Source organism: Balearica regulorum, chromosome 16 (assembly GCF_011004875.1).
Source record: "Balearica regulorum gibbericeps isolate bBalReg1 chromosome 16, bBalReg1.pri, whole genome shotgun sequence".
Classification (NCBI taxonomy): Eukaryota; Metazoa; Chordata; class Aves; order Gruiformes; family Gruidae; genus Balearica; species Balearica regulorum.
This window is the reverse complement of record NC_046199.1, coordinates 14,130,787-14,153,562: the sequence shown is the minus strand read 5'-3', so window position 1 is coordinate 14,153,562 and position 22,776 is coordinate 14,130,787. Positions and strand designations below refer to the sequence as shown.

The 22,776-nt window shown below is 41.6% G+C and overlaps 1 long non-coding RNA gene across 1 annotated transcript; it reads right to left on the bottom strand.

Moving 5' to 3' along the window:
- Positions 1-7,387: 7,387 nt before the first annotated feature.
- LOC142604149 (uncharacterized) lies at positions 7,388-22,446 on the bottom strand. Its single transcript, XR_012838048.1, has 4 exons — positions 22,064-22,446; positions 20,484-20,622; positions 17,510-17,618; positions 7,388-11,376 (listed from the first exon to the last, which is right to left on the bottom strand). It is a non-coding gene; the product is annotated as an uncharacterized LOC142604149 (long non-coding RNA).
- Positions 22,447-22,776: the final 330 nt, after the last annotated feature.

Sequence of the window (22,776 nt, the reverse complement as noted above, 5' to 3'; positions counted from 1 at the left end):
TATTATCCTTCTCAATCAGCTGCCTAGCTCAAAAAAAATTATCCCGATTGACAAAGTCATAACCTTCTTTCATTGATACAGTACCGGATTTGGGAGGCCAATGAAAAGCATCTTACACGCATGGCCTTTGTCATCCAAACTGATCCCAGAATGCTTTACAAGTGCTGCATGCAAATGGCACGTGGGATTAGCAGCACTTTACAGTCGTCTCTCTCTGTTCTCACTGAGGTTAGCGAGAACAGAAGTGGGACTTGCCGTTGAGTAAAATGTGAACCAGGCTGGAACACGGCCAGGACACTGAGATCAAGACTCGCATTCATTTGGAAACTGCTGGCACAATGGCCCTGTTGATCAGGACTTTGGGTTTACGTCTTGTCCAAAACAATGTAGCAAGCTACAATGGGGCATAAAATGATGCCATTTTAAACATGTCGGTAATTCATCGTTATTTATTTTTTCAAACACTCAAAGATAAAAATATTGAGAGAACAAGCAAAGGAGGAAATAACCATATCTAAATTAAAATCTTCTTAAATAAACTACAGATTTTAACACACAGTAGCATGCAAGCAAAGCCAGCCAGCTCCCAAGCTTTTTATATACATGCATGCAGAAAAATAAATTCCTTCAAAAGAAGCTTTGAAGAGCATAATTAAGCATGAAAGTTACCATATATTAAATTATACAACTGGTAGAAAAGAGTCATTAGCCCAACAAATGGGCTGTTAATGATTTCAGGTTTGCCTAAGGCCATAAGCTAATAAACTAGCGATTAACCAGCATTTCTGGGATGCTGCCGTTGAAAGCTGGCTGCCTGGTGTCACAGCACTCGCTCACCCACAGCTTAGGAACTGCAGAAAAAACCAAAACCAGTGAAAAAACCCACACGCATTTGAGCCATAGAAACAACTGAAACTTTGGGCAGGTGAAACCCCTGCTCTGAGGCACTTCATCGCTTATCAAGGCACCTGACTCCCACTCTGTGTGCCGGGATTGCAAAACACGGGACTTCCCAAGTCCACGCAGAACCAAGTGGAGTAGCCAGGAGGCAAGAGGAACTCTCCACGCACATGTCCCAGCACAGACCATGCCCTGGAGAGCCCATGTCACGAGTTCCTGCATGTCTATTTGAAAGTCGCTGCTGGTACCAGCCTGGGACACCTCCCTGCTGTTCCTGACCCTGGGGACAGCCACCTCTCTCCTGAGGCCACACTTTGGTGACCGTAGCAGCCATTTATATGGAAAGTAACACCACAAAAGTACATTTCTTAGCAATTGGTAACACAAGGCAAAACCCAGCAGGCCATTTGGTCAGCCAGCTCTCTCCAAAGCACCCATACTTATTTTCCTTCTCAGTTTGAAGAGCTGGGGATGCGGGAACAAAAAACTTGCACAAAATAGTCCTCTCCAAGGCTGGAAACAGCAGAAGCAGGGAGGATGATGCCCACCCACTGTTGTCAGGACCACGGGATACTCGAGAGCTTATGTAGATATTACGGTGACTTGCGCAGGGCAAACTTTTGGAAATGAAAACACAAGCACGTGCACAAACCTCACCTCTGTGCAAGCAAGCGGACATTTCTCAACACAATTTCAGACAAGTAAAAGACTTCTTCAGTGACGCAAATACAGTGCGCTGGGTAACACTATAGATCCAAAGAACTAGATAAATGAAGCAAAGTTTTTCAAAGGGCATAATTACTCCGTAGTTCAAAACAGAGAAGGGAAGCAATCCAGTAAATTGAAGAAAAGAGCTGTTTGTCCTTCAACCTGCATCTTCACCAACAGGCTCAGCAAAGCCCCTCCAGGTGGCTTTACCTTGGGCAACGGACCATGCCTGACCTCCCAAAACTTTGAAAGAAGAAATGCCCATCCGTTTACATACTGCATGGTCCAAAACCGGAGGAGGACTGCAGCCAGCCAAATTATCTGCCGCGCCTCTCCCTGGCTGATTTCTCCTCGTCGCTCGCTTCCTGTGGTGAAACGTGAAAGTGTAGAAACTGCATTTTGTCACAGCGGCCCCGAGCCGTGCCGGGTGTTTTGCTGTTTGCTCCCCGGACAGTTGCTAATGGTTTGATCTGACAAAGTTCTCACACTTAAAATAAATGGTGTCAACACAGCATTCTCCAGGAAGGTCTAAAAGCAAAATGAGAGATTTGTTTGATTTAAGAAAGCTTTTCCTCGAGTATTTTTAATGCTTTTACCAGTAGTTCCGTTGACTTTTTTTTTTTTAATAAAAAGACAAAGTATCTTCCTCCTTAAGTGTTCTTGTCATTAAGGTCCAAGATTTATATTTCCACATAAGAAGAAAAAAACAAATTGGATCCTGTTTCAGTAGAGACAACGGCAAACACTCCCACTGACTGCAGTTACCAATACGACAAAGCCCATGTGCGAATTTTGGAAGTAAGTTTTTCTGGAAACTATTTACCAAATACTGCAAAGACTTCACAATTCTTTCTTATTTTCTACTTTCCTTACGGTAACATTTAAAGCACAACCTCAGATGGATTTGTCGACCTCTTTTTTAAAATCTACATTACTGTGTCATATAAGTCATATGTATGGTTCCTGATTCTTCACATAAATGCTGAATTTTTTTCTTATTCTTCTAAAAAGAACACGGCTTGATTTCGGCAGCAGTTGCATAGACTTCAGATTAAATATAGCAGTCACTGACTTTCCATGAGACTCAGACACTTCTGAAAATAAGCTTTTTGGCACCCACTAAGGAACACACTGAACATCTCCTTTAGTTACAAGTCCTCAAAATAAAAAGAACTTACAAAGTTCTTACATGTGTCTATAAGCATTTGATTTGAGATCTTATTTAACTCTCCTTATAAATATTCAGGGCTGGTCCTGCTCTCACTGAAGTCAGAATATCCTCAGTGCGATCAGCGGTGGCATCACAGTGTACAACTGGACAAATAAGAGAATAATGAAACATCAGAATGAAATTATTCCTTTTCAACAGCCTCACCTGTATCTGTAGGCTTGTACAACAGAGGTCATTTAAAGGGCACCAGAGATACAACCTACACCAGATCCCGAATGCCGGCGGCTCTAAACTTCTCCAGCACGCACAGCTCTGCCCTTCAGTCAAGGTTCTTAATATTTAAAATGACCTTTCCAAATCTGTTTTGTTTTTAATACATTAAAAAAATCTTTCCCACTGAAGTGAGTAGATTTTCCAGTGAACTCCAGCACTTAACCCTGCAGCATTTTACTATTTCAAGATTAGAGCATGAGTTTCAAAATTTGTCCTCAAGAACAAATAACTGCATGAAGCTATGATGACGTTGTACTGAGCCTAAGAGTCATCCTGGAATAGAAAACAATCCAAGCAACAATATTTGGCTCTGGATAGAAATTTTCCCAGAAGTTCAGGAGTTCTTCTGCTAAGGCTACAAATAATTCTGAGTCTGGGCTCTTGTGCATGGCTCCTGAGGCCGACATACTGTATAATCTGTCAAAATTGAATATTCTGTCATGAATAGTTTATATTATACCTTTTCCAATTCTGTTTTGTTCCAGAGATGACTTTCTGAAGGAAGCTAATCCTGATACATTTTTACCTCCCCACAGGTAGACATGCCCAAGTACAAATGCAAGCAGACTTTGTGAGGTCTTCAACATTTACCTTCACAAAGAACTACAACAGATTTGCATTATTTCTTATTAAAATCATTTTGGTTTGTTATTAAAAAAACACCCCACCCAGCAGGAGTGTTTTATTACCACAGTTGATCACAAGATGGAAATCCTTTTCCATAAGATGTCTCTTGATTAGAAAAAATACTAATAAAACCAAAACAAACCAAAAAATCAACCTTTTTCCAGGAAAGTTTTTTAGAAGCAGCGAAGCACAGTTTCTCATCTCATCAGCAACCTGCTTGGGAGGCCTCATCCATTTCATGTTCTTTCTCCATCCAGGAAAAAAAAAAGTTAGATGGGACTCCAAAAAAGAGGGGGAAGCTCCTGGCCTCCCTTGGCAGCCCGTTCTGCCTGGCGTGACGGCAGCAGGAGCTGGAGGGGAGGTGGGGGGCTGCGCCACCCCCACCTTCCTCCCTTGCCCAGGACGAGCGCAGCTCCCCAGACACAGGCACGAGAGGGGTTTTACCAGCAGCCACCTTACAGAGATTGATAAGGTCCTTTTACCCAGGTGAACACCCAAGCTGTCATCAATTTCATTTGTCTAACAGAAGTTTAATTTTAATTTGATGAAAACCCCAGGCTTTTCCTGAGAAGTTTTCCCTTTTCCAAGCAGGGCAGTTTCACTCAGAAATCATTCTGATGGAAATCCCTACCCGGCTCTGGTTGTTACACCGGCAGCTCAGACACACCAAGCAGAGAACGCACCATCGACATGTGTTCGTTGTTTAATTTGGAAATGCGAAGGATAAAGTAAACTCTTTCTTCGTACCATTACAGGGTTATTTAGAGTTAAAAAGCCCTCTGAGGAACGGTTCCAGCCACCCAAAGCCCGGGATGGCAGAGCGCAGGGGGATTTTATCTAACCTGCTGCACCGTACCCTGTACACACCAACCCACTGGCCTGGGATCTAAATGCTAAATGTCATTTATTTTTGTTACCACTTATTTACAAAAACGTGCAGAGAATTGCACTGGGATGCCACCAGGCCTAAGCAGAACTAAAAGGCCATTCCTGTCCCCGGGGGCAGGAGAAGGGTTAGCGGACAGGGCGGTGGGGAGGACACGGCTCCCTTCCCCACCTCCGCAGCGACGCAGACTGCGGCATCATCCGCAGCCCGGGAGGGGAGGGCTGGCTGCCATGCCGCAGGGACCCTCGCCCGCGCTGCCGCTCACCTAGCCCAGCACGCTCCAACTCGCTTTTGAACAAACCATTACTAAGAAAGAAATGAAAGAAGAGCTTCTGTGTTTTTAATTATCTGATCGAGTTTTCCACTCTAAATCTAATTGAGGCGGCAAGTCGGGAGCTACGTTTAAAGACAGACAAGATGTTTGCATCTGTTTTGTTGATTATAGTAGTTGCACATTTTACTTTAAACATCAATGGGTTGCAACTGCTATTCAAATGATATGGAAATTGGTACTTTGTACTGAAATTTCCCTTAAGCAACAAAGGAAAGGATTAGCACATGGCTTTTTTCTTTTTCTTTTCTCTTCTTCTTTTCATTTCAATAAAACACAGTGGCAGTGGAAAATTCTTTGATGGTTCATGAGCAACACCTGTATCTCTTAATATTTTATTCATACTAAGTTACAGAATATTTGAATCCTTTTGTGTAACTATTATGACAACAATTTCTAACTAAAATATCCTTCTTTATCTGAACCACTGAATTACCTTCCTTTTCACAAGACCTCTTTACCACAAAAATACACATACACAGTCTATATGAATAATTATGCAAGGGAATTAAGGTACCAGCAACAATTTATAATTATTTTCAGATTTAGATGAAGCTAATCAACTGGATCCCTTCACAGAGCCTGTCTTGTTCGCACATACCCAAAAGACCTTTCTCCGGTGGTCAGTCCCGCTCAGGACTGAATCCCACCCATTTCTAGCAGTATATAGCAGAGTCGGTGGAAATGAGAATCAGACCACAGTCAAACCACAGGGAATTTTTCCCACTGAAGCTCTCATAAATAAAATCGGTTGCGTTCCAGGATCGATCCTTTAATCCTTGTCCAGCTCCTCACCTTTTTATGCAGTCCTAAAGACAGCAACTTGTTAGTGAATTTTAATGGTAAACTTCACTCCGGACAGCAGAGGTAAAAGATATAAGGGTTATATAAAGACAGCTTTACTAGCCTCCCAAAAATTGATTACTTTTATGTAAGACTGATTAAAAAGACTTTACAGATTTTGATTGTTACTGCAAGTTATTGATATGGTAGAGAAATATGAGCAAATGCATATCGCTGGCTTCTTACGTACCTTATAGGTACCTACCAAGGAAGAGTTTCAAGAGGACCATCATCCTTTTCCATTGACTCTGTTGTTACAGAATCTTCATCATCCCCATCGCATACTTTAATCTGAACATCCCCCTCAGCACGGCTATCCAGAATCCGCTGAGGAAAGTAAAAGCACGTTATAAACAAAATATTTTTAAAATAATCCCATGCAACACATCAACAGAATTAAATTGTAAAACAGTTTGTCTAAAGAGACTGACTCACTGCGTTTCTATTTTGATGTCAAAGTTTTGAGGCTTCAGCGTGCTAGAACGGAGGGAAATTATCAAGTCTTGACCAAATCAGATACTTTCCTGTTCTTGAAATTAGTTAATTAATTTAAAAACTAAACCACTGCCCTTAATCACTGGCTCCTTGTGTTCCTTAAGCATCTGGCACAGATCTGGTGAGAAACTTCCAATTCTTCGTACGCAGGCTCAGAAGAGAAATGCAAACAGAGCAATTAAACAAAGCAACTCGTTTCTCTCCATAACAAGTTTGAGTGCATCACCCACGACAGACAGCAATGCTGATCTGGAAATGCCTGCATTATCCAGGGGCACAAATCCTGCTCTTACTCACGCACCCCCACAACCCCACTACCTTCGGTGAGAGTTTTTTTCTCACAAACTTAAAAAGGGCAACATTACCTCGAGACATTCGCCCTGCATTCATCACACTAAACCCAACACCACAGGGGTGGCTGCAACACATTCGTGCAAGAGCTCCGATAACCATACTCGCACTTTTGGTTTTGTTAGTCCGGCATGAATATTTATGCGCGTTTCCATGATATGTCCCCTGGTTTGCATAGGGCACAGGTTGTCGGCAGCTGAAAGCCATTAGCATCTGACAGCTGCTAAAATAGCTCGTTTGAAACAAATAGGTGGTCCCGGCCATTGTCTAGCGGGCAGGTGATTAAGGCATCATTACAAGCTGCATCTTCTTTGGCAGCTGCACGGACAAGGAGGCCCTTCTTGCACTGCTCAGACCTGCCTGGTGAAGGGGAGATTTAATTATCATCACTACATAATGGGTAGTTTGTAGAAGACGAAGACCTGACAGAAACAGATAGTGGGCAAACATAGGACACAGATCGCAGCTGATGAAGTAATTACAATCCAAATAAGAGCGTGTGAGCTGGCTGGGAGCAGCAGATGTTGCTGTCCATCAGCATCTCCACATAAAACATATGTTCAAATGGTACTCGGAAAAAAGACAGCAGAACATTATTTGTATTATTTGCAGAGCTACAGGATGCTGGGGGGGATGGCTCAGGGACTGGGATGCTCGGAGGGAAAATCCAAGGAATCTCTTGGGAACAGCAGCAGCAGATATGCAGTGCACGGGACAGGGACTGCTGACCGGGAGGGACCACGGAGGAAGATATTCCTTGGCCTTCGGCCTACTAACGTCCTCCCCTCCCAAACCTGCTTCATGGACCCGATTCCCATGTAGGGAGAGTGGGAACGAACCCGTGAATTGTAATTGCGCTTGGAGGGAGAGAGGGAACCTGTGCCCTGGGCAGACGGGGCTGATGACTTTCCACCTCAGGTGGGCAGCCACGGGAAGGTGCTCAAAGTCCCGCTCACGTTTAACGTCTCTAGGTGGAAAAGGTTGCATGCACAGCAAGTAAAAGATGCTGCTCAATTTCTGTTCAAATCATGGCATCTTGCTGTCTCAAAAGCAAAATAAAAGCATGCATTGGGCAGAGATGAAATGGGGTGGTCAAACACAAGAGAAGAGAGGTACCATGCAAGGCAGCCCTGCTGAGATGCTCGAAATGCTCGTCTTCATACCACACTAATAAACACAATTATTCTCCTCAAGGCTATTTCATAATTTATTTTAAAAAAATTGGTGTAAAAGCAGGAAATGTCAACATGTGCCCATTACTTCCTTTCAAACCATTTTCTTTGCAAGCACCCCATTTGTGTTACTTCAATCTTTCTTCCAAAAGAGAATTAATATTTATCGTAATAAGCTTAACACTTGAAGAGTTTCTGAAATGATTTTACCTATGCAGTGTCACCTTCCAGACTTGTGACACTATCACTTTCACCACACTTCATTTTTTTTCTTTTTCAAAATCTGTGTGAACAGTTACCTTTGTAAACACATTTATGCACCAGTTTAAAAAAAAAAAAGCCATACTCAATAGCAACAGAAATGTGGTTTGTAAATCGCCATGCAGCACTCTGTCACACTATAAACAACAACGTACATGTACAGTTTCACTGCCTCTGCTGCAAAGCCAGCATTTCAGACATTTTCGATATTTTCTTAGTAAGGATAAATTACAAAACAAACCAAGCATGCTGGAGTGAGATGGCCTTGATGGGAATGGTGCCCAAGTGTTAGGGTTGCAGCCTTTTCTCTGGAGACATATAAAAGTTTCAGAATTGGGGGTTTTTTAGTGAAAACATCATTCTTAGATTAGGTCTACCTGAAGAGAGAATTGTGTCTTTTGGTTTTTGTCTGGGCTCACATGAAGGGATGTCAGAAAAGATGAATGTATGCGTGTATTACGTTTTGGGAGCTAGTTTTCATTCACCCTTTCCCAGCTGTACCAGTGTCGTAAGAAAGATAAGCCCTGGGGACAACCCAGCTGCAGCCTCCGCCAGCCCACAGAGCAGCTTGCCACCTCTGCCGTTTGCGAGCCATTTGCAGCACCCGAGGGAGCCGGGTGGCCAGGAAAGCCCTGAGCCCTCCTGGTGGGTGCATCCTTGGGCCAGTAGCTATCAGGGCAGGCAGAGAGGAGCAGGAGGCTGTCGATGCTGGACGTTTACCTCCTCACGGCAGCTCAACTTCTTCTAAGCACAGAGAGAATCTGGCCTTGATCTCCCAGCGGATTTTTTCCCATGTTCTGTGTACACAGTTACTATTATAAGCACAATCACGGTGAATGTTTGTGCTAATGATTAGCTCTGAATCTTCTTGGTACTTTATACATCTTCGTTACTATTTTTATTTCACTTGTATTTTTGGATACGGTGAGCGTACCCACTTTCCTGGAAGCATATGCACAATACGGCTCTAATTCACAAACCTTGAAGTCAATAAGAACAGCAAATATTTATGCCTAAAATCATCAGCGAAGATCTGACCTCCGTTTTCCAGTCCCTGGGCTTACAAATGTTCATCGCTGCATGTTTGCGCCGTGCATTTTTAAAACCTGTGCTGTTTAAAATATACACACTTAACATTAACAAAGACCTGCAGTTCTCAGAGCATGCGGCTGGAACAAGCGCTGCCTTCTGTCTGATGTGCAATGACCTTTTGCAATATTTTTAGGCACTGTCCTATAAGCAATATGTCTTGCACAAATTACTTCTGCCCAGATATAAAGCAACATTAACTATGAGAAGGAGGGAGCAACATGGGATGAGTTTGTATCTTCTAACATTGAGGGGAAAAACCAAAATTACTGCGGTTTATAAGAGGATTTATACACTACATAATTTTCTCTCTCATTTCATCCTAACTTATAGAGTATCATGTGCCATGGATAAGGACATTCACGATGGACTTAAGTGTTACATGATTCTCCCATTTTTGAGTAAAGGAAGAAGACTACAGTAATTAGTTCCTTGTAAGAAGCAGAATTAATAGAATCCATTATATATTTAACTAGAAGTGTTTGTGTCTTCCAGGGAGGAGAAAGATTAATTTAGGTAACTACTAAAAGTTTTCAATCTTTGTAGCATTAAGCTAAAAACTAAAGTTAGAAGAAACTTAAGTGGAGAAATACTTACAACTCCGTGTTGGAAGTGATTGCCTCTCCTAGCCAAACTGCATCGTGCCCTGTGGTGTACAATTGGCTCATACAGTTACGTAGCAATAACAAAAAAGTCTAAGAAATTACATGAAGGATTAGGAAAAGCTTAGTGAAATAAATGAAATAATAGAAAATATAAAGTCAGACATTTTCACACCTCAAAATTTTTGTCCAAGTGGGAAAGGGAATGTAGAAACAAAGGAAACGCAGATTCAGAAAACTTAGCAAATACAAACCACATGCAAAATGTACATCCAAAACACTTTCTGTAATCTATTTCTGCGAAAAAGCACACAGAAAATAACTATTTAACTACCAACTGCTACGATTCATCGGCTGGAGGAGCAGCCACCAAACCCACTAACCTGCTTCCAGCAGCGGCCAGCAGCAGATCTGTAGGGAGCAGTACCGCGAGCAAGGTAAAGACTGCGAGTCCACCTGGAATCCCCGCTCCGGGCTGCAGGCAGCACTGCCGGCACTTCCCGAGCCAGAGGATGACTTAAACTCACGCTAACATTAACAACGGAATGACTGCAGCAATCAATATCATCCTTAAAAATTAAACTTAAGGCAGCAGAAAGATTTGGTACAGGCTTTAAATATACAAATATGCAACTACCATGTATAGAGTGGATATAAGCTGTATTCAAAGACTGAATGTACAGTGTTCATCATATGAAAACCAAATCAAAACCCCCCGGCACCTCTCTGCACATACAAACACAACTGATATGTTCCAAAAATGAGGTCTTGTTTTTAATATATAGATTTTTCACACAAGTACAAGCTTGTGAAGAAAACAGAATCAGCTGTGTTTTAGCTGCCAACAGAAATAAATGGTTGCGGTTACCCCACAGACAAAAGCCAATGTACCTGTGCTCAGTCATTCTGTCGCAAACGAAGAGCTACCAGGAAGCTTTTATCAGTAGATCATACCACAAACCAAACCCTTGTCAAAATTTAGAGAGGAGATAGAAGATTAAGGGCCTTGTTCCTACCCACTTACAATTAGAAAAGCAAAGTGTCAGAGAATAATCATTGGCGTCCAAAAGATGAACCAAGTTCCAAAGTTATTTATTTATTTAGCCAAGATTCCGGGGGGGGGGGGGGGGGGGGGGGGGGAAGAAAAGGAAATAAAACTCAACGTAGAAATACTTCTGATGTGGGAAAAAACCCAGGGTATGATTGCATAAAGGGTTACCCACTTTAGGTGACACTGCCAGACAATTTCCTTCCCTATTACATCACCATTAGGTTCCTTATTAAGCTCATTTCTTTAAAAGTCACCCACAAAGGCCCCATGGCATCAAAATGCCGTCCTTATTCACAGGAGGCTTAGCTGGCGAGGGCAGGGGCCAGCTCTGCTGCTGTCCAAAGGGCGCGCTGAGCAGCCCGGAGCATCGGGGTGGAAGTGAGTGGTGCTTCCAGGGCTAACCGCTCTTGAAGCTCTAAGGTGAGCAGCTTGAATATATGGGTGGAGATAGTCAAAGCCTTACCAGCTGCTGGCATCCATCTTTCCAGCTGCTGTGGATGTGGACCTGGTTTTGACAGAGGGCTGCAGTTTGTTGTCTGATCTGGTCCTCTCTGAAGCTCACTGGTGTAGACTATGGTCAACCCTGAAAGTCTGCTGGACCTAAGACAGTCCTGTCCTGGCAGGAAAGCCAAAACCTCAAGGCATTAGCTCTTCCCAGATTTCAGCAATATCATCTGCATTTCACATAAAAATCTCAGTATCTATGTTCAGCTCCACAAGTGTCTGTCTGAGCCATGTTGGCATGCTCAGTGCAAAATCTGCTGCAATCACCTGTTTTAGTAACATCTGTTGTTGAGAAGGACAGACAACAAGCTAAAAAGTCTAACTGACATCGAACTATGAAGAAATAAAAAAACCAACAACATTTTTTCCATTAAATCAGATTTAAAGGTGTAATCTGTGGCATTTTTTCTGTTTAAGACGTAGATATTAAACTCTTCTGGTGTGATGGTGCCACCAGCAGATAATAGTTAGAACTGGTTTTAGCTGAAAAATCTAGACAAGAATACAAATTTCTTTATGTAGGTTATTTAAGCTTCCAAAAACGTATCCTTTGATTTTTTTAAAACAATATTTTGATAAGAACATGGAAGCTAAAAATTGGTCTATCAGTAGATAAAACTTTGGATTCATAATTCTCTGCGTAAGTTCCTTATGTGTTTCACCATGATTTACAAAGACAGGAAGGTGTTTGGGACAGTGTGGGGGTTTTTTCCGCCACAGTAGAAAGTGATTTTTCATGCCTGAACAACTGACAAACACTGAAACAGTAAAAACAACATTAAACTCTGAGAACTGAATGACTGGAACTCTTCAGTTTTGCATGTATAAATATTGATCTGATAAACACTGAATATCCGAGTGGAGCAACTCCATTTCTCCAGGGACCCCCAGGACTCTCCTCACTTCTGTTGCAGAGGGAGAATTGCGGGTACGTGTTTCTCCAGCCACTGCCGTCGTGTCGACGTTCTCACCGTTGCTGTCACCTTTCCAGCTATAGCACCTTTATTACAGTTACCGTTGGTCACTTCTCACTCATATTTACTTAGCAGTTTGAGGAGTTTGGAATGTAACCCAGCACATCCTCAGATAGGTTCTCAAGCATGAAGGACTCTCCCCGCCAGAAAAAAGTGGAAAAGTGGACACTAAGAGGTGTTGTTCCTCAATTTGTTAGGAAGCCAGAACAAAACCCAAATGCAGAACCTTGCCGCAGTGCACCAGTGCGTTTTCATTCTCTGATCAAATTTCTGTCCCTCTTGGGATCTACCAGCTCAGGCGCTGCCTGGTCCATCTTGGGGGAAGTCAGGTAAACCTCTGTCTGATCTGCTTCTGACAACCAGGACAGTCAGGGATGGTACACTCTGCTGCTTCTCTGTCAGAGATTGGCCTTAAAAAGTCACCTCCTCAACCTTCCAGTCTGGCCCAGCAAGATCTCTCATTGGGGAAATAAGGCAAAGCAAGACATCTGAAGAAAGCTCCTCAAACACATCTGCAGGAGCCAGCTGCTTGCAAGACTTCCCATGTGTAATTTGTAGAAATCTTTTCTTTCAGGAACAATTACATTAAAAGGCTTCATGAAGCTAAAACTATGAGCAATTAAAAATAACATACAGTGGCATACAAAATTAAAAGGTATGCTAATAAAGCATGCTCACCATATGAGTTTGTCTTTTCTCCTACAGACAGAAACTGCCTTAGGTTTGGGGTTTTTTTCCCCCAGGACTGAAGCTTCACTTTCTGAAGGGGTGAGGAAAAAAAAAAGAGACAGCACATGAAACCCCTTTGGTCTTTCTTCTTTCACTATTAAGGAGCAAAAATAGGTCATAAATAAAACTTCAAATAATGCTTCCCATGTCACCTTTAAAACAAAGATACATTAAAAATGAGTTCTTTATGGTCATTCTGCTGAAGCACAAGAAAGCCTTATATTAATTCCAACAATGTAAAATATAGTTATTTGCCCTTTCTTTTAAAGGACCAGGCTTAAATCCTATTTTATTGATATGTATAAGCAAAGAATTTTAGAAATCATAACTAATTAACAATATATTCTTATCTCTTACATAAATCATGAAGTTGCTACCTCAATTAAGTATCTAGCACATGGCCCTAAAATGCAGATGTCTGTAACAACAGTTTGTCTGAGAATATTTTTTCCTCTTAGACATAAATCATTTATAATCAAGTAACTAATGTGCCTTTAAGGTGCAGAATGTAATAGTACAAGCTATGCAATAAATGTGTTTAATTTGGTGTCGTTTTATCTTTAAAACTTGTCTTGGGGAAAAAAAAAAACCCGAACATGATATCCTTCACATAAAGAGACAGCTGACAATTTAAGATGGGCCAGACAATACTAGAAAGCAAAAATGACACAAAACTTGTCCTCCATGGAGAAGGAATCTCACGTGAAACTTTAAGGAGAGCAAGGAAACATCAGAATTACAGCTTACTCTTTCCCCCCCCCTGTATTTTGCTTGCCATGACAAAGATTCCATGAGAAAAAATGCTGCTGTGTCAGCCTACACCTTGGCATGGCTTTTTCTCCCATAAACTTCTCTAGACAGTAAGTCAGTCTTCCACTGCATCAGCTCCAAAACCACACCAAAAAACAGCAATAACGCTTCCCCAATTTCACAGGTTGGTTTTGGTTTTTTTGGGGTTTTTTTGCGGGTATTTTGGTTTGGGGTTTTTTTTTGTGATGAAAAGCATGTAAAAAGTTACGAGCTGCTCAGATACTGCAGTAAAGGAGCTTTAAAATTTCTCGGTATAAATTTGTCCCGGTTTTCTTCGAACACAATTACACAGAGAAGCAGCAGCAGCCCATACCATGCCGGTATGGATTCCCTTTCACACAGGAACCGGCAGTTAGATCTCGGTTGCAGCAATGTAATTGAGCTAAACTCAGCTGCCCGGAGGAGAGTTACTCCAGCCTGAAATATAAATAGGGCAATATGAGAATCAGATCAGTTATCAGCAAGATAACGTAAAACAAGTCTTCCATCGGCTGATTTACAGGTTAGGGAGACAAGAATATATGTAGGAAACACAGATATTCTGCAATCCTTTACAGCCGTAGCCTCTCACTGTGTTTCTCCCAAGTTTAACGGGGCTGATCTGGAGCACCCCTGGCAGCCCTGGGGGTCCTGAGTGCGCACACCCGCAGCTGAAAGTCACTGTCACCCGTCGTGCATTCACACGACTGCACCTGCATATTTTATTTCCCACACAAAAGGTCAAAAGCTTGCCAGCAGGCTGCCTGCCTTCCCAGACACACAATGCACCGAGAAAAATAACTCCGAGGAGCTGCTTGCTGTAATTTCCTGCAATTTAAGACTATTTATTTTTAAAAATTTTGCTGCCAACCTCCCCATCTGACTGTCACACTCTTGCTGAATTTTATCATCAGAACATAGTAATTTATTAGAGATCAAATCCAACTGGTTATTTGACTGTCTTGGTTTTAAATACTACTCAGCCTTTTTAGCTGCTCTGAATCCTTAAGGCTCTCTATAATTAATGTTTCTGTAGCAGCGGCAGTAAGGGGACGGGCTGTGCGCAGCCCGTGTTAACCCTTTGCTGAGACCCACGTAAAGCCACAGCGAGGGCTGCCTCGATCCACAGAATTATTTCAACTTTAGGCATTTAAAAATTACTCTTTTGTACAAGTGGGCTGAATATAGCCACTAGCTACCCACATGATTAGAGACTGCTCCGTGCCTGCAAACGTTAATTAACAGACGGGGGGTTGCACCCACACATGTGGCATTTGGGGAGAGACTGGAACTTCTGTAAAGCTTTTGCGGCAGCTGAAGGGTTTTGAGATGAGTTAACGGGAACGATCAAGCGAAAGGCTGAATATTTGCAGTGTCGGGTACGTAGATGTTGGCTGTAATAGTGGTGCAGCAGGAAACGTATGTGAGAACCAGGAGCAAGCGAGCATGGAATATTTGAGCCGGAAAATGGAGTGGTAGGTGATCATTTCACCTGGCAGAGCACCAGAAGAGAAGAATACCCCAATTCCCTGGCAACAGAAGGGTTTGCCCAACCTCGCTCACATCAGCCACCTCCAACCAGCTGTCAGAAGCTTCTAAAATTGAGCTCTGACAAGCTTTTACTTGTCACAGCGAGCAGCACATCAAAAAGCACCAAACTGCCCTTCAAAAGCAAAAATGAACCATAGAACCACAGAGCAGCCTGGGCTGAAGGAACCTCGAACCATCATTTGGCCCAATCCTTCTTAGGAAAGGGAGCCCAGACGAGATTATCTGCACCCTGTCCAATTGCATCTTGAAAACTTCCAGGTTGCTGCTATCCTCTAGAAATGCTCCTTTGTCCCTAGCACAGGGAAATGTTCAAGCCAACTTCCGTGGCCTCCTGAACAAGCTTGAACTGACATAACGAACGAGGGCCTACATCTACGGCAGCTTCAACACCCTCTTGTTCTGTAGCTTGCACTGAACCCTCACTCCTCCTCTTTTTTCTCACAACCGAACAAGAATGAATGCAAAAACATTTATGAGTAAATATTGAATTTTATTCCTACATTGGAAGATAATCTCCTGTGCTCTGTAGGTCAATATTATCATAGCCCAGAGAAGGACAAATAGCGGGTATTTGGCAAGAAGTAAAAACCATCACACAGTAAAAGAAGCCCAATAATAAACACATTTTCCTTTTAATTTTAGCATCTTGTTATCATCCTTTTTTTCCAGCTATGTGACCTATTGCCATGAATAGGAAAAAATATAACCTAGAGTAGGAAAATAACGATATTAATCAAGGTCTACTCTCAGCTATATATTTTTGCATTAGTGAGTTTTTCATAGTTGGGACAGCTGGATTTGACCTCAGAACATTCCAATAACCTGTTGTAAAACAAAATCACAGAAAAAATACAATTTACTTTTACTATTACTATTTTACAATTACTATTTATTTGATATTTACTTATTAAAAATTGTTACTGCAGTTGGAATTCTGAAGGGGCTGCCCTAAGAAAGCTTTGTCCTTTTCTGGGTGAACTATTTAAGGCAGTATCCTTGACTGAACTTCCAGCGTTCTGGCTAATTTGACCATGTTTGTCTTCCACCCAAAGCACTCCCAGCAAAAATAGCTGCCAGAGCTCCCGTGCAGTTGTCTCAGGAAGACAGTCTCTGATTTTTGCAGTTCTCTTATACTGAATTTTAGCAAGATTTTTTTCCGAGTCTCTGTTCAAATAGCTTTTAGTAGTGGTAGATACGTTTGGTGTAAGTCTGTTAGTTTACTATGAGCAAGAGCTTGCGGGGGGGGAACGGGACAACTTTCAAGAGTATATTTGAATTATAGACACTGAATGAATTATAATTAAATATCAAGATCCATGGTGGGCACGAAGTACTGTTTAACATTTTACTGAATAGGCAAAAGGCATAAACAAAGCAACCATAATTTCAGACTATTGTTCTGTTATTGAACTAATATAAAACATGTCAAATTCTATTCTGAACTATACATCCATTATTTCAAAGGAATTTCTACTAAAGTAAGCAAGGAATCATTGCATTTTACATATTGCATGCATATTCTACTGTACTAATTGGAGTCTGAAACCTATAAAAAATTTATACTAATCTAATTCTAAATGTACTAATCTATGTTGGCACAATTTTTCTTATGACTATGTTACTACCTACTTATTTCATAATAGTAAAGACAAGTTTAAATTAATACTTGCATGAGAGTTATATGATGTAAACCACTGTGTCTCTCATACTGCAGCTTTTAACCAGTGTGAAAAGTCTCATAGCAATTTAACTGAACAAAAAAGAAACCTGACTGAATAAATGGCAATACGAGAGCAAAGCTTTATTATTATAATACCTACACTGGCATGTACTTTAGCGACAGGTACTTGCTTTTCCTATGATACTTTCTGGGAGTTTGAGCAGAAAAAAAATCTGTGCAGTGGGAAATAACAGCAGACTAAAAAAAAGGGGGGTGGGGGATGTCCAGAAAATGGTATTCTCCGCCTGCCTTTGTGTAAGTGTCGGTAGGAAAGGAACATGCCTCGACATGCAAACCAGCCCCAGAGCGCATCGGAGAGGAACCAGTCTTTGTTCAAAGCAGCGCGAGGTTACCCCTGCACTTCTTTACTCTGTCAGCTTCTGGTAACCATAGAAAGCTGATACATACGGAACACAGAGCCTGAACGGCGAGCGTAAATGTCTGTTAATAAACAAGGCATGTAAGGTTGGATGCTTACTTACCTTCCTTGCTAATGGCTGGTTAATCAGGATTCTTTAAGTAGTTTGGTCAGAAAACAAACAGAACAAGTTCTTTTGAAAACAAACATTTTGCTTCCAATCCTTTGGACCTCTGGTTAAAAAAAAAAATAAATCACCGATCAGCAGAGAAATAGTCTATAAAAATAGGAAGCATTCTGCGGTATACACAACAGTCAAACATAAACTGTCGTCTGAGGTAAAAAACACAACCTAATTTTGTATCTGAGTTAGTTCCTGCCATTTTAACTCCTTCTTAGTGAGTAAACAACCTCTGTTTAAGGTTCTTATTCTTCATATAATTAAACGCTAAGTGCCAAGGCTGGACTGACAGATAATGGTGTTACCTATTTCCTTAGTTTCACTCAGCAATGCAACCACAAAGCTTTTGGATTTTAGTCTTACTCAGTGAGAAGCATGAGACTGGCTTTGTTTTGTAACACTACAAAGTAGCATCAAATGATGTCATTATTTTTGTATCTTTTCTAAGGCACGAATATAAGCTCAGAACAGACGGTTAGTCTAAGAAGTCTATGCTGCAAGGAACAGAGCGCTGTCAGTGATCAACAGTATTTCCAATTTCTTTCTAAGTGCATAGTCATAACGTATTGAGTCATATTCAAAAGGAAAAGAAATTCCTAACAGCTATGGTAAATGTAAATAAATATATGTATGTGCCCGGTTTGTGCTGATTCCCAGGCTAGATGCACGTCCCGGAGAGCGTGGGCTAGAATAGGACAAATTTCATCACTTCCTCGCTAATGGTCTCCATATCATGCAGCACAAGGACTTACGTAAGTTAGTTCTTTATTAAGCAAGAGTATGCATATATTCAGGCAAGATATATTTTCTGAAGTCAGAGCACTTAAAAATCCCAAAATTTTAAGTTTCTAAAAATCGGATTTGATCATGAATATTGTTCTTTCAAAGTCTTAGAGGGACTTTTACTGGCTTCATAAACAATCACACAACAACCTGAATTCTGGAAAAAAAAAAAAAAATCAATCTTTGATCAATGATTTCAGTGGACGTCACATCAAGTAGCTTTGTCTAGACCCATTAAAGAGCGGCTGCTCTCAAATTCAGGCTTGCTTGCACGCCAAGTGCAGTCACTAACAGGCTGGATGGAGCACGCAAGGTGTCGTTCACCTGGAAACGCCATCGGGTACCAGAGCACCACCCACCCTGCCACAGACCGGGCCAACGATGCTTCCAAAAGTTACATTTACATTTTAATGCATTTTGAGGCACATAAATACCTTTAAAACTACTTGTGTGTTTTCTAGGAAATCCAAATGGATTCCTCCCATTTGCAAGTTTAAGCAGCTAGGGCCACAATATCCAAAATTGCTACTGAACTGCTACGAGAGTAATTTTTGAGTTCTAGGTTGTAACAGTTGATCAGTTATTGAACAGCAACTATTGATATGCTGAGAAATTGGATGTGCTTTCATTGCCTCTCGTTCCCCAATATAAATTCTCATCCTAATGCTTTAGCATTGCTGATTTCTGTGCCTTGTGAAGGGGTGGAATAAAGAGCTAATTTTGTGGCAGGATGCTGCTTGTGTCCTGTCTGTAACTGTTCACTCTCCCACAGAAAAGCTTTTTGTATTTGATTGTAAAGAAGTCACTGGACAGACTCAAGGAAAACAAACCAATAACTGTAAGAAAAAGATGCATTTTCAAGTCAAATATTATGAATTATGTATATTCACTCATTCACGCTGCTTAATGGTATTTGTTGTAAAATAACAGCAGCTAGCGTATTCATCAAAGGATTTAACACTAAACGGTATTTTTACGTTTAAATCACAACTACGTCTCTGTTTCAGGATGGGACTATTTCCTATTCACCTGCCATGGTTGGATTAAGAAAAAGTCAAAAGAGAACTTTCTCCATTTATGTCTCCTGAAGGGACTTTCTCAATTTAAGGCATAGGACAAAGTTCACTGTCAAGTATATATTTACAAACAGAATCACTGCCTAATGCTCTGTGGTAGGAGCTGCATCCTCAGGGTGCAATTACAGCAATTATCTGGATGGATCTTCTCATCAGTAACCTTTGACTCATCCCCTACAAACTGTCAGTCTTCATCATCAAATGGGGAAAGCAACGTATTGTTTCCATTCAATCATCTGCTTCTGAGAAAAGGACAACTCCACCATTAGGCCAGCCTGCCTGCCCATCCACCGCCCTCCCGCAGCTAGCCTGCATCTGCCAGGCGGAGCGGCCAGCCCCAGAAGGAACCGCAGCTCCCTCCTATGCTGTTCTTCTGTCAGGATGCAGCCGGCAGGCACGCTCGTACACGGCTGCGTTTCTCTCAGGAATTTCAAGAGAAGCAGAAGAAAACCCCTCTTTTTGTACGCAAAGCAGAGATGCATTGCCTAATCTGAAACGGTGCTGAGTGCCTCGATCTTCAGTGGGAATTGTTGGTTATGCAATCATTTCTGGAAGCTAGCCCCAAAAGGAAGAGACCGCTGTCTCAGCTCCCGTCTAACTGGAATGAATTCACTGAACTAAACGGATTTACTATAAACTTACACCTATGCAAAGATGGAGTGTATTCTTGCATCAACACAATTACAGCATTTATTATCACACAATTGTTATTGGAGTAAAACTCCTGCAGAAGTTTTGTCGGAGCGCATGGCCTGGAGGATACAGCCCATTTAAAATTAAGCGATTTCAATTCACAGTCAGTAATGCTAAATGATGAAGGGATAAACAACTCAGTTCAAAGAACAGGACATTTAAAACAGGATGGGAAAATAACTACTATAAACAGGTCCATAAGTTTCACTTCACAGTGAAACAGCCAATGAGTTTCTATAACAGAACAACAAAAAGTCACCTTTGCCTTAAAGGGAGGATAGCTTCGTTCTCTCAGCACACAGTGCTTCCAGAAAAAGGATGGCAGTTCGAAAGCTTAATTATAATCACCGTTAGTTGCTACCTACCATTTGATTAGTTGGCAATAAAGTGAGGCTCGCTCTTATCAAAGCAAACAGCAATGTCACTCCTCCGTTGCATTCCTCCCATTAGCTGGAAATGTTGCTATGTGGATGGGGCAGGGATAAAACCAGTAATAGACCAAATCTGGAAAAAAAACCCCAAAGCTAAAAATAAACAAAATCAATTACAGAGGTAGTGCAAACAGTGAGCTACCAAAGAAGAAAGAAATGAAATTCTTCATTGTCAAGTGCCAAAGTGAAAACAGATTGAACCAAAACTGTCAGAAAATTCTTTACCATTTTGTAAAGATCCCACACCCCTAACGCCAGACAGAGTCCGACTGTTTCAGTGATTAGCTTCAAACAATAGCTGGGCTGTGTAATAGCACAACAATAGGGAATGATGTTGCCTGAAGGCATACTGTATTGATGTAAATTCCTTTCAAATGCACAGTCAGTTTTTTAACAAAACAGAAAATAGATATTAAACTATGTGAGTGGAACTGCTAGAGCCGTATATATATTTCTATAAAACATAACATTGCCAGCCATAATTCAGTCATCCATTAGTGACTGTATGGAGTGAGCTTACATTCAGCAGGAAAGACAGCAAAAGGGTCTCTGCTTGTGTCGAAGGAAAGCGTCACACGTTTTACTCTTCCTGCTTAAGAAGGGTCGGAAGACTATTGAGTCTGCATCTCCTTTATGAACCTTCCCACTTACCACCAGATGAAGCTCTCTCCATATTTCCTCCTTACGAGACACTATACCACCACTCACGCCCATGGCCGTTAGTCATGCTGCCATAGTGCCCTTATATCATCTTAAGTGCTGACCTTTAAGTAGTTCTAAATATTACTTCATTTTTAATATTCTGAGTTTAATGTCTCTGGAAGTGACTAACAGCATTGCCTTAATGCCATTAGGTCCTTGCCCGTTTGCTCACCACCTTCTGCGAATGCAACTTAATCATTACATGCTGCAACACCCCGGGTTTCTATTTCTAGTTCCCTGAGATTAAACTAGTAATAAGCAGCAGCATACTGTATCATCAGTAGGCTTCATTGCTCCTGAAGGCAAAAGGATTAAATCACAGATTAATTTAGTTCTGCATATCATCTTCCTCATCTGTACAATGGAGACAACATGGCTATGGTTGGCTTTCTCAAAACAACAACAAAAATTAAATTCCTGTCTGTTAAATTTTGGTCAGTTATATTTGCAGTACGGTTGCAAGATTGTTAAATAACAAAATTAATTTTAAATAACAAAAAAGTAATCACGGCAAAGACCTTCAGTAGATGTACCGACAGACAGCAGACATGTTTCCCTAATCCAGACTCAGTAATCAGCAAAAGGATTTGAGAGACAGGAAAAAGATTAGTTTGGATATGAAGGAGAGGACGGCAGGCGTTTACGATTTGACAGTTCCAGAAAATTTCTTGGAACATTCACAAAAATGCAAATGAGCTGGAAATCCACTATTTTCCTTATCTACCCTACCAGAATGATGCTTAGATGATACGTAAAGATCATCTCATGGTAAAATCATGGTTAAAAACCTCCCTCGCACCAGTGGCACTCACCTGACCTTTCACTGAGTCAACTCGGTCAACTGACCCAGAGCAGCAGATGAACGCAGGAACGGCACGAGCAGGGCTGAAGAGACGTCGCAGTCCACGGACGTGGAGGGACCGGCCATGCCGCTGAGGCTGTGCCAGCCGCCCTGAGCACGAACGCCCGTTTCAGTAGGAGCAAGGCAGCCCCATCCCATCCCATCCGTACTCCAGCAGAAGACAGCCAGGCACGCACACTTTCCTGGTGGTGGTGACTATACTTCGTGGAGACACTAGGACTTATTAAGGAAAAAAAGCTGCAAAGAACACTTTTTATAGAGCCTTGACATGCATAAACTCATCGGCAAGATACCTTACCAAGTCAAAACTAAGACAAACCAAACCAAAGCACCTTTGAGACGCATCATTTGCTCTTCTGCTGCTCGAATAGATGTGAACGCACACTGCCATCTACAGGAAGCTCCTCTAATTACCGCTATCACTCATCAACTCGCAGCACAACGCTTAATTACACGCTATGGTGCAAGCACACGTCCCAAGTTACAGCCCCACTCTTGCTGACAATGGCTACTTTTCATTTCCTTGGCAGATTCTGAGATTTTGGGGGGCACAATTCTTCAAAGTTTCAGAACACAATTCATTCTAATCAACACACCAAAACGAACTTACTTTTGCAGGACCGCACGCCACGCATTAGTATCATTGAAGTTATCTTGCTTCAA